The 11,862-nt window shown below is 47.4% G+C and overlaps 1 pseudogene; it reads right to left on the reverse strand.

Moving 5' to 3' along the window:
• Positions 1 to 2,052: 2,052 nt before the first annotated feature.
• Positions 2,053 to 6,580, reverse strand: LOC116334238 (annotated as a pseudogene).
• Between the last annotated feature and the right edge of the window lie 5,282 nt (positions 6,581 to 11,862).

Here is an 11,862-nt window from a genome sequence, read left to right on the forward strand (position 1 = left end):
TGGGGAAGTGTAAAACTCCAGAATTGGCTGCGTTCACCTTTGGCCGAGAGGTAGGAGGAGGTTTTCCACGGACACACCGATTTAATTAGTTTGCCGCACAGAGATGGCAATGACAGAAAGATAGTACTGGGTGGAGGAATGGAGAGAAATGAAGGGCTCTTCATTCCTCCAATTTCCTTGCTTCCCTGCTTTGTATGCCTTTTCACTTATTACCATGTCTATAGAGGACATTATATAAACACATCAGTCCAAGGAGACAGCGGTGATACAGAGCAGTGAATCACTGCATCTGAGGCATCCATCTTTCAGAGACTGATCTGACAACAACTGTCAGAATAGACGGTGATTGGATGGATCAGCTGGAGGAGGCTTGATCTCAGTGTGACTCTGCACAACGTGTTCTGCTAACATTTAGAAAGAGCCGGGGATATTGGGAAATATGCCTTTACATTTTGATTTAGATGTGAAGAGAATTCAGAAACTAGTATTCACTGTTCAGACATGTCCTATCTTTAATGTCAACGAAGCTATCTTATATTAAGATGAATTAAATTTATCAATATAAGATACGACGAAATACGATGGATAAAGCGTATGAAACACAGAGCTAATTGGCTTCTTTCTAATAAGCAGAAGGGGGCGAATGAAAACAAATAAAAACTTCTAATTGTATAGAAGTCTTTGGGAAAATGTTCCTGTGACCTTGGACCCCAACACACACACACACACATAGACCGTGGGTATGGTGACAGCACACTTACTTTATTATTAGTGTTCACTGTGGTTTCGACTTAATGCACGGGACACAGACACTCAGTCAGTGGTCACTCCACTCTCTCTTCTTGACTGTCACTGAAACATAAAAAGAGTCACAATCAGTCACTTGTCCCAAACACCTGTTCACCCCGCCTCCGCGCCGGCCCGGGAGCTCACCGTGCCACCCCTCCTCTGCAGCGGGCCAGAGACCACACCCGCGCCACCCATTCCCACCACCCGACTGAGGCCGGGGCCCATCCGGCCGAACCTACTCCCCACCCCGGGAGAGGGAATCAGCCACGACCATCTTCGCGCCTGGCCTATGGACCACTTTGAACTTAAAAGGCTGTAAAGCCAGATACCGGGTGTTGGCATCCTTCATGCGGTGGAGCCACTGTAGCGGGGTGTGGTCTGAGCAGAGGGTGAATGGGTGTCCCAGGAGGTAGTACCGAAGGGAGTCGACCACCCACCGAATCGCCTTCTCCACGGTGCTGTAGCACGACTCCTGATCCGTCAGCTTGTGGCTGATGTAGACAACTGCCGCAAGCTGGCAGTGGGGCCTCTGTAGAGGTTCCTGCCACCCCCCCCCCCCCCGGCTGAGAGCTGCGCAAACGTTACACAAATTTACTGGTCACGATTGCATCCCCACGTACCTCCCCAGTAAGTTGTGGAACCCCAGCCAATTAATGCCCAAAATCAGGGGATGCGACAGGTGCGGGCTAACCGCCGCCTTTATCCTATGCATTTTGCCCGTGAATTTTAGCAGCAGCGACACTACTGGATACTTGTGAATATCCCCGTGCACACATCTCACCTCCACCCACTCTGCTTCCAACAATGCCCCAGGGCGAACCAGGCTCTGGTGCACCAGGGTCTGCGTGCAGCCCATCTCCACCAAGGCATGGCGACACCTTACCGGTATGCGGTATGTCCCTCCTGGACCGGGGGCGGGTGCTGGAGCCCCAGCGACCCGGAACACCTGCCCGACCTCCATAACTCCCGGCGCAGGTGCCCTGGCCGCCCGCACTTCCAGCACTCCTGCCCCGGAGTCTGCGTGGCTCCTCGTGGCTCCGGGGCAGCACCAGCCACTGCTGGAGTCTCAGCTGGAAGCAGAGTTAGGAATGGGTTTCTGGGGCTCCACCCCGCTGCGTGTTCCTTTCTGCCGGGGCCGCCATCCCCCCTCCGACCTGCCACCGTCAGCAGCCGCTGCGACGTGCCCCGGCTGTTCCGCCGTGGCTCCTCCCGTGCGGGTGTCGGGACCACTGTCGTGGTCCTCCGCCAGCATGACCACCGCCGTCAGAGTCGCCAGGCAGTGGCAGCGGACCCAGCGAGCTGTAGTCTCCGCCACCCCTCCACGAACTGCTCGAGGACAACCAGATTGAGCAGCCAAGCTTCCTCCGGCAGGGGCCCCGGCCGCAGCCATCTTGCCGCTGCATCCTCCAGCTGGCGAGCCCAAGCAAACGGCCGCTCCCCTCCCGTCATCCTGCTGGCTTGGAACTGCCTCCGATAGTCCTCCGGGGAGAGGCCCAACCGGTCCAGGACTGCCCGACAGACATCCTTGAACACCCCCCGAGACCCAGGGGGCAAGCTCAGCACCACCGTCTGAGCCTCACCAGACAGAAGGGGCAGCAGGCGGGCAGCCCACTCATCCTCTGGCCTGGAAACTAGAAGCAAAAAAGTAAGCAATATTAAAGCTGAGTGTTTGCAGACTCCAGAAAAGTGATGACAACTTGATTTTTGTTGGATAACAAAATCAGTGCTGAGCAGTCATGCTGGTAGCTTCGATTTTACTTGTACCTTTTTCTATAGCAGAAACAGAAACATTAGGACAGATGTTTGTGCCACTGTTTAGGACTGAAGCCTGAGGTTCATATTGGTAATCGTCTTGATGCATGCTCAATCATCCAGGTAAGTAAATCTCCAAAAGTTGATTCTGTTCATCTGGACGTAGCGTTTTGTGGGAGAAACGTTTCGTCACTCATCCAAGTGACTTCTTCAGTCTCAGCTGACTGCAGGTTTTCCCAATCTTATAAACAGTACATTTGCATAATGACTGAAACCAGCCCTCTGAAGGAACAATGGGCTGTGAGGTCAGTTCCTTAATCTTAATCATGCAAATTCCCATGACCATTGATCAACAACCACTGACCAAAACCCACTGATCAAAGCCCACTGATCAATGGCCATGAGTCCCATTCACAGAGAGTTGGGGAATGGCTGCAATCACAGCATTGTAAGATGGTGACAGATGTACCCTTAGGCCCCCTCCTCGATTCAGAGATGGTCTTTCCCTTTTCATGTAAATGGCCTCCTTGACTCCGCGCTCCTCCCTGTCCAAGATGTGTACATCCTCATCCTTGAAAGAGTGTCCATTGGCCTGTAGACTGCAGAGTCCTGGCCTGATGAGGTTGCTCTTCTGTGTTGTGCCATCCGCTTTGCCAGAGGTTGTTTGGTTTCCCCGATGTATAAATCCTGGCAATCCTCCTGGCACTTAACAGCGTACACTATGTTGCTCTGTTTGTGTCGGGGGACCCGATCCTTGGGGTGGACCAGTTTTTGGCGCAGCGTGTTTTGGGGTTTAAAAGCCACAGAGACCCGGTGTTTAGAAAAAATGCGTCTCAACTGCTCTGATACTCCTGACACATACGGGATCACTACAGGTTTTCGATTGGGCAGCGGTTGTCCTTCTCTCCTGGATCGGCTGGAGCTTTCTTTAGATGCCTTTCCAGCTTTGACAAAAGTGCAGCTGGGATTACCACATTTACTCAGGGCCTTCTTGATGTGCTGTTCTTCTGCTTCCCTGGCCGCTGTGTCAGTGGGGATGGTGTTCGCTCTGTGTTGTAGCGTCCTGATGACACCCAGTTTGTGCTCCAGTGGATGATGAGAGTCAAACCTTAGATACTGATCCGTATGCATAGGTTTACGGTACACGTCAGCTTTTAGATGTCCCCCATTACTGATGGAAATCTCACAGTCTAAGAAGGCTAACCTGCCACTTTTCATATCCTCCCTGGTGAATTTGGGTGAATTTGATGTGTCGGTCCTCCGAGTGAATGTGATCCATGAATTGTGGTACGTCCTGAGATTTGATTTTCACCCAGGTGTCATCCACATATCTGAACCAATGGCTTGGTGGTGTTCCAGGGTAGGATAGCAAAGCCCTCTTTTCCACTTCTTCCATGTACAAATTGGCCACGATGGGTGAAACTGGGGAGCCCATGGCACACCCATGTTTCTGCCTGTAGAACTGACCCTTGTATGTGAAGTAGGTGGAATGAAGACACAGTTCCAAAAGCAAACACACTTGGTCGATGCTGAGAGTGGTCCTGCTGCTGAGGTTGGTGTCATCCTGTAATCTCTTACGGACTACCTCCAACGCTTCCGTGACTGGGATGCAAGTGAAGAGAGATGTAACGTCGTACGAGACCATGGTTTCATCTGCCTCCATAATGACATCTCTCACCTTCTCAACAAAATCCAACGTGTTCTGGATGTGGTGTTCAGAGCTGCCCACCAGCGGGTTGAGGATCGAAGCCAGAAACTTGGAGATGTTATAGGTGACCGAGTTGATCATGCAGACAATTGGTCTTAAAGGTGCACCCTGCTTATGTATTTTCAGTAAACCATACAGACTTGGTGTAGACTCCCCTGGGTACAGCCTGTGGTATGAGGTCCGGTCGATAGCCTTGTCTTGTTCTAACTACTTCAGACAGTCTTTCACCCTCTTCCTGTAGCCACTTCCTGGGTTTCGTTTAAGGGGCTCATAAGTATTTTCATCAGTGAGTAGTGACAAAATTTTCTCATGATAGTCTTTTTGGTTTAGCAATACTGTGCACCTACCCTTGTCTGCCAGAAGGATGATAATGCTGTTGTCATTACTAAGTGATGTGAGTGCCTTCCTCTCCTCCATGGTGATGTTGGATGCTGGGGGCTTTGCATTGCTGAGACAGGCCGAAACTTTCGTCCGTAGTTGCTCTGCTTCCACTTCTGCAATATTGTTGTTACGAATTGCTGTTTCTGTGGCTGTGATCAGCTCCACTAGCGGGATTTGTCTCAGTGTGACAGCAAAATTCAACCCTTTAGCAAGGATGTTTTTCTCTGTTTGGGTGAGCTGTCTGTCAGACAAATTCTTCACCCACTTGTCCACATCCTCCGTGTCACATCCTTCTCTCTTCTGGCCACTGAGGACACTCTCCGTATTTTGCGGTGGTTTCCGACATACAACAAGTAAGTCAAACTTCCTTTGTTGCCTGGTCTTAGACTTCTTGTGCTGTGCTAGACGAGCCTTCTCAGTGAAGTCAAACACCTTTTTAAGAGTACTCCCATCTAGAAGCATCGTCACTCTCTGTCGGATCTGCTCCTCTTGAGATTTTAGCATGTCGATGACAAAATTTGTTTGCCTCACCCGTTCATTGAGCAACTGATGCTGTGCCTTCTGGAGGATTTTTGTTGCCCAGAAGCCTTTAACTGAAGAGCTCATTTGCAGACTTTTAGGAGTAATCCTGTTTTGTCGGCATCTGAGGCTGAATCTCAGGTGGTTTCTGTAATCCGCCATCTTACGTGCTGTTTGCTCATACTGACGTACAAGTTTTAGGCAGTCCTTGCCTTACGTGAAAAGGGAAAGACCATCTCTGAATCGAGGAGGGGGCTTAAGGGTACATCTTTCGCCATCTTACAATGCTGTGATTGCAGCCATTCCCCAACTCTCTGTGAATGGTACTCATGGCCATTGATCAGTGTTCTTTGATCAGTGGGTTTTGGTCAGTGGTTGTTGGTCAATGGTCATAAGAATTTGCATAATTAAGATTAAGGAACTGACCTCCCAGCCCATTGTTCCCTCAGTGGGCTGGTTTCAGTCATTATGCAAATGTACTGTTTATAAGATTGGGGAAACCTGCAGTCAGCTGAGACTGAAGAAGTCACCTGGATGAGTGACGAAATGTTTCTCCCACAAAATGCTACGTCCAATCAACTTTTGGACATATTGGTAATCATTTCAGTGGAGCTCAGAGCATGATAGGAGCTGTTGAGGGGTTCTGATCTAACTTTGAATCAACAAACATTCGGGATTACAGCCGACTGTCAGGATTACTATGCATTATGTGGGCAGCACCCATCACAAATAAACTCAACCTGGTGAAATTAGAACAGTTCATATTTCTTTGGCACCACCCTTAAATAAAAGAAAGAACCCAACTTCTTTTAAAATGATTGAACATTAATGCTGGGATTTCAGTTAATAATAAAAATCATCAAAATAAAAAGGAAATCTGGTTATATTAGCATTTAAATCAGATAATTTTATTATTATGGAAAGAGCCAAGTCCAAGGTGAAAAAGAAAACCAAACAAACACAGGAATGTTTATAGGAAACAAAGTAAACATGAGAACAAAATGAAATAAATTACTTGCATCTATTAAACACAGTCTCATTGCAGATTCTGCCCAGACCACCGAGGCCATCAGCTGAGGCTTTGCACTGTGGTCAGGATTACCCAGAGTGACTCCAGCAGTTTAATGGTGAATGCAGTCCTGTTGTCTCGGCTGCATCCTTAAAACAAATGAAAACGGAAAGTTTGACAAAGATGATTGTGATGGCCAAACCCATGGCCACACTCTAAAGTCGGTAACTCTTGTGTATTTTCATTTCTTCATTTGAACACAATAACACAATTTAGATTCCAGTAAGTTTATTGATTGGTTTGGAAACATTTGTTCTATTTGTAAGAGCGCACATTTAGTTTACTTATGTATGCATACCAGTTCACTACTTTGTTTGATTTCTGACTAACCTTTGTTTCTTTATTTGCTTCTTACCTGCCATCATCCCCGGGGGTTGCCAGACAAAAAACGGCAGCCTCTTTGTATTTAGAGCCACTAAATACAAAGAGGGATAATTGGACCGCACCACCACTTCCTGCTGATGGGGAGAATGTGTGTTTTCTTTAATTAAAAACAAAGTATTTGTACTTAGTTAAATATTGAGTTTAGGGTTTAGTGGTTTTTGATTTTCTTCTTTGGTGTTTAGTTTATTTACAAACTAGATTGTACTGCATCGTTTCGTGATTTATGATTGTGTTTGTTTAAATACCCCTCGTGTGTCATAGTGGTCTGATCAGCCATTATATATACCCCTGTGTCATTTCATGGTTAGATCGTGTAGAACATCTGACTAATATTGTTCATTAATGCTGCTTTAATATACCTATTCCGTGTAGTAAGCTGCGCACGCACGCAGTGAGACAGCGCGAGGGTGAGACCCGCCCCCCGGGAGTGAGGTTGCTTACGTGTAATGTCTGCTCTGTTACACAGTAAACAAAGCTTGCTAGTGATCATGAATCCAGAGTCATTACTGAACGTCAAACATGGTGTCAGAAGTGGGATCACTTCCAGAAATGCTGCAAGTCATCACGAACACGGCAATTCAAAAAGAGACCCGTTAACCACATTGAGATGCAAACGCCTAGCAGCGATGAGGAAATGTTCTATGTGAATGGAATTAATATAGACACTATAAATCCCTGCTTTCCATACAAGAATGACATTTTCACCACGGTACATATTAATGGAAAACCCTTAGAGCTCAAGGTGGACACTGGCGCCAAATGTAATGTCATGCCAGCTGACCTTTTTGAACAACTGAGACAAGATGAAAGACTCCTGCCATCACAGAAAACTAAACTGGTGGCATATGGAGGTGAGGAAATTCAAACAGCTGGCACAGCAACGCTCTCATGCCACTCTGCAGGCAAGGAATACCCTCTGCAGTTCTTCGTAGTGAAACGAGACGTACAACCCCTACTTGGCTTACCAGACTCACTCCACTTGCAATTAATCACATTGAACAAAGAAGTCCACCACGTAGCCAAGGATGTGGAAAACACCTTTTCAGAACAGATCTTCTTAGAGTACTCAGACCTCTTCGAAGATAAACTTGGTAAACTTCCGGTTACCTACTCCATGAAAATAGACCCAGAAGTCACACCAGTAGTAAAGTCTGCACGCAAAATACCAGTTCCAATGCAAGACAAGGTTAAAGTGGAATTAACCCGCATGGTCGAGTTGGGTGTGATCACCCCTGTCACCGAGCCAACAGAATGGGTGTCGTCTATGGTGGCGACCCACAAGAAAAATTCAGATGACATCAGGCTCTGCATCGATCCAAGAGATCTAAACAAAGCGCTAAAACGCCCACATCACCCTATGCGCACTATAGAGGAGATAGCTGCCCAAATGCCTAACTCCAAAGTCTTTTCTGTCCTGGATGCGAAATGCTCCTTTTGGCAGATAACGCTTGACCACAAATCATCCATGCTCACGACTTTCAGCTCGCCGTTTGGCAGATTCCGCTTTCTCAGGATGCCGTATGGAATAAACTCAGCCAGCGAGGTGTTCCAGCATGCAATGGAGCAGATCTTTGCTGGATACCCCTGTGCTGTCATCGTCGACGACATAATCATCGGTGGAGGAGATATGAAAGAGCATGAACAGAATCTCAGAAAGGTACTCGATCGTGCAAGGGAAGTCAAATTGAGACTCAACCCCCTGAAGTGCAAATTCAGTCTCACAGAAGTCTGTTATGTTGGTCACGTCTTCACAAGCAAGGGCTTAAAGCCTGACCCAGCAAAGACTAAAGCAATTAAGGGGATGCCCACACCTGAAAACGTCACAGCTCTCCAACGCTTCTTAGGGATGATTAATTACCTAGGAAAGTTCATTCCTAAGTTCAGTGAGCTCTCAGCCCCACTTCGGGAGCTAACGTGCAAAGACATTCAGTGGTGCTGGCTGAAGCAGCATCAAGATGCATTCGATGCTTTAAAACAGTGCCTAATCAGTCCACCCACCCTCAGCTACTACGACGTCCAGAAACCCGTCACGCTAACGTGTGATGCATCGCAGTATGGACTCGGGGCTGCATGCCTCTAGGAAGGCGCCCCAATCGCCTACTCCTCTCGTACTCTGACGCAGACCGAAATGCGCTATGCGCAGATCGAGAAGGAGCTTCTTGCAGTTGTATTCACATGTTCCAAGTTCAATGATTACATCTATGGAAAGCAAATCCAAATCGAAACCGATCACCAGCCGTTAGTCACTATCTTGAACAAGCCAATACATTCAGCTCCAGCCAGACTGCAACGCATGATGCTCAGACTGCAGAAGTACAACTTCCAGATGGTGTACAAAAAAGGCTCGCAGATGTATCTCGCCGACATTTTGTCCCGTGCTCCCACAACCTCGACAGATCAGCACAGTGATGAAACAGCTGACTACGAGATCATGTCGATCCAACAAATCTCTTCTTCCAGGCTGACACAGCTAAAGGAACACACTGCCTCTGATCCAGAGCTACAGAAACTGAGCACTGTCATAATGAGAGGCTGGCCCTGCAGACAAACTCAGCTGCCCACAGAACTTCGTCAATACCACCCATATCGAGATGAACTCACCCTAGAAGATGGCATTGTCATGAAAGGCCCGAAGACAGTGATCCCCAAGTCTTTGCAAAAAGATTATATTGCCATCCTCCACAGAGGGTACCCAGGCACGGAAGCCACTAAACGCAGGGCCCGTGGTATCGTGTTTTGGCCCACAATGACTGTAGATATAGAGCAAGAAACAGCTGCGTGTCCAGTGTGCAACAGCACCAGGCCACATCAACGGAAAGAGCCACTGAAGCTACATCCAGTGCCGGACTTACCCTGGTCAACCGTCGCCACTGACATCTTTGAGTGGAATGGTCAACATCACCTGGTTGTCGTCGACTTTTACTCAGGTTGGTTCGAGGTAGACTTGCTTTGTGACCTAACTGCCAACACTGTCATTTCAAAGCTTAAAAGACACTTTTCCGTCCATGGCTGCCCGCACACAGTAATATCAGACAACGGCACCCAGTTCACCAGCCAACGCTTTGCAGACTTTGCTTCGGCCTGGGACTTTGTTCATGTGACAAGTAGCCCAGACTATCCGCAGGCTAATGGACTGGCTGAACGTGCAGTTCGCAGTGCAAAGCAGTTAATGGAGAGGTCAAGGAGAGATGGAACAGATGTCTTCCTCAACCTACTCAATCTCCACAATGTGCCACGAGACCACACACTAGGTTCTCCAGCTGAAAGGCTGATGTCAAGACAGACGCGCACTACCCTACCTGTGTGTAAACGTCTGCTCGTTCCCAGCCCCAAAAGCAACAGAGCTGTTAAAACAAACTTACTTCACAAGCGCCATGCACAAAAGAAATACTATGACAAGTCCAGCAGACCCCTCCGTCCCCTCATGCCAGGTGAGGTTGTGCAGATGCAAACACGTCATGGACATGACTCCTTAGGAACCATCAAGGAAGCCTGCAAGGAGCCCAGATCGTACATCATCCAGTCAGGAGGTGGGGAGTACAGGCGGAACCGCAGGCATGTCCTCCCAGTCTCTGAACCGCCACCACAACACGGAGATTTCCGTGATGATTACACCGTGGCCCAACCACCAACCACGAGTTCCCCACAGCACATCCAGAATCCTGTGCAACACACTGAAGAACAAACACATAGCCGCACACAACACCTCACACAAGCCCCTGTCCAGTCCCCCTGTCACCTGGCAAGTGATGCTTACATCACACGATTTGGGAGAGTCTGCAAGCCAAACCCCAAGTATGAACACTAAGGCATAAGAGATGGACTGTAACATGAAAAAAAAAAGAAAAAAAAAAGAATCACAAACAAAACAAAACAATGGACAGTACATGTGATATGATGTTAACAAAGTTAAATGCTCACTATGTTCTTACCAATGACACAGTTCCAGGTGTGAAGTAATTCGTTAATGTCCAGGCTAGAATGTTATGGACTAGGATATGTTGTTAATGTATTATTGCTAAAGATGTTGTTAGTCGTTTATGCAGTTTTAAGCTAAAGAAAGGGGATGTAGAACATCTGACTAATATTGTTCATTAATGCTGCTTTAATATACCTGTTCCGTGTAGTAAGCTGCGCACGCACGCAGTGAGACAGCGCGAGGGTGAGACCCGCCCCCCGGGAGTGAGGTTGCTTACGTGTAATGTCTGCTCTGTTACACAGTAAACAAAGCTTGCTAGTGATCACGAATCCAGAGTCATTACTGAACGTCAAACAGATCGGTTATGTTTGTGCGTGCAGTCATTTGGTTTGTTAAGTCTGCGGTCCTTTATGTAGTGAAGTGGATTCTGGGGTAGGATTTTACGTGATGTCCACGAATGCAGCACTAACATCCACACCTTCCCAGCTGATAATTAGCGGCCTTATAAGAAAACAGCTGCGCTTCAGTACCACACAGAGGCATTTGGCAGTCTTGTCCATCCAAGGTGGCTGAGCGCATTAGGCAGCTAAGCACTGCAGATCTCCTCAGGAAAGCTACTCATTTTAGTATTGCCCTTTAGAGAGTGGTAAGTGGGACTCTTGCATTTATCATAATGTGGCATATTGGGGTGGACCTTGACGACTGTTTCCCTCTTTTGTTACAGGATTGTGCCATACTGCTGCTGTCTTGTCTTGTGCTGTTTTGTTTTGTTGTGTCTTGTTGTGGCCTGTCGTCATCTTACAAACGTTTATGGACTGGCCTCGACTGACTCCTGGTTTTATGGTCTTTTACTTGGAATTGTTTTATACATTTTAATCATGCTTTTATAAAGAACTGTAACTTAGGGTGTATTTGTTTTATGTAGATCTTTTACTAATTTGTTTAACGTTTTATGCTTTGTTTTATTGCTTTAGTGGAGGTGCGGCTGCTTGTTGAGAGGCTAGGCACGTGAGGTGGAATCCCCTTCCCGATGCATGCGAGTGTACATACCGGGTATAGGTAGATTGCACCATTTAGATTTCAGTGTGAGTGAGGTCTGCAGTGGAACTACACAGGTGAGTAATTGGTGGCACCCTTGGGCACTCCTCTCTGTAGGTTGCCTCCTCAAGTGGCCAGTCTCCACCATTTTGTTTAGTTATTTTTATCAAGCTGTGATTGTTCTAGGGTAGCATCGTGGTAGCGAGCCTGGTCATTTTAATCATTTTTTGTTAATAAAGTTTTTCAATTAACTGTCTTGCCGTCTCAGCCCTGCTACCTTAAGAACTTTTCTGATTTTACAGT

Source organism: Oreochromis aureus, linkage group 1 (assembly GCF_013358895.1).
Source record: "Oreochromis aureus strain Israel breed Guangdong linkage group 1, ZZ_aureus, whole genome shotgun sequence".
Taxonomy (NCBI): domain Eukaryota; kingdom Metazoa; phylum Chordata; class Actinopteri; order Cichliformes; family Cichlidae; genus Oreochromis; species Oreochromis aureus.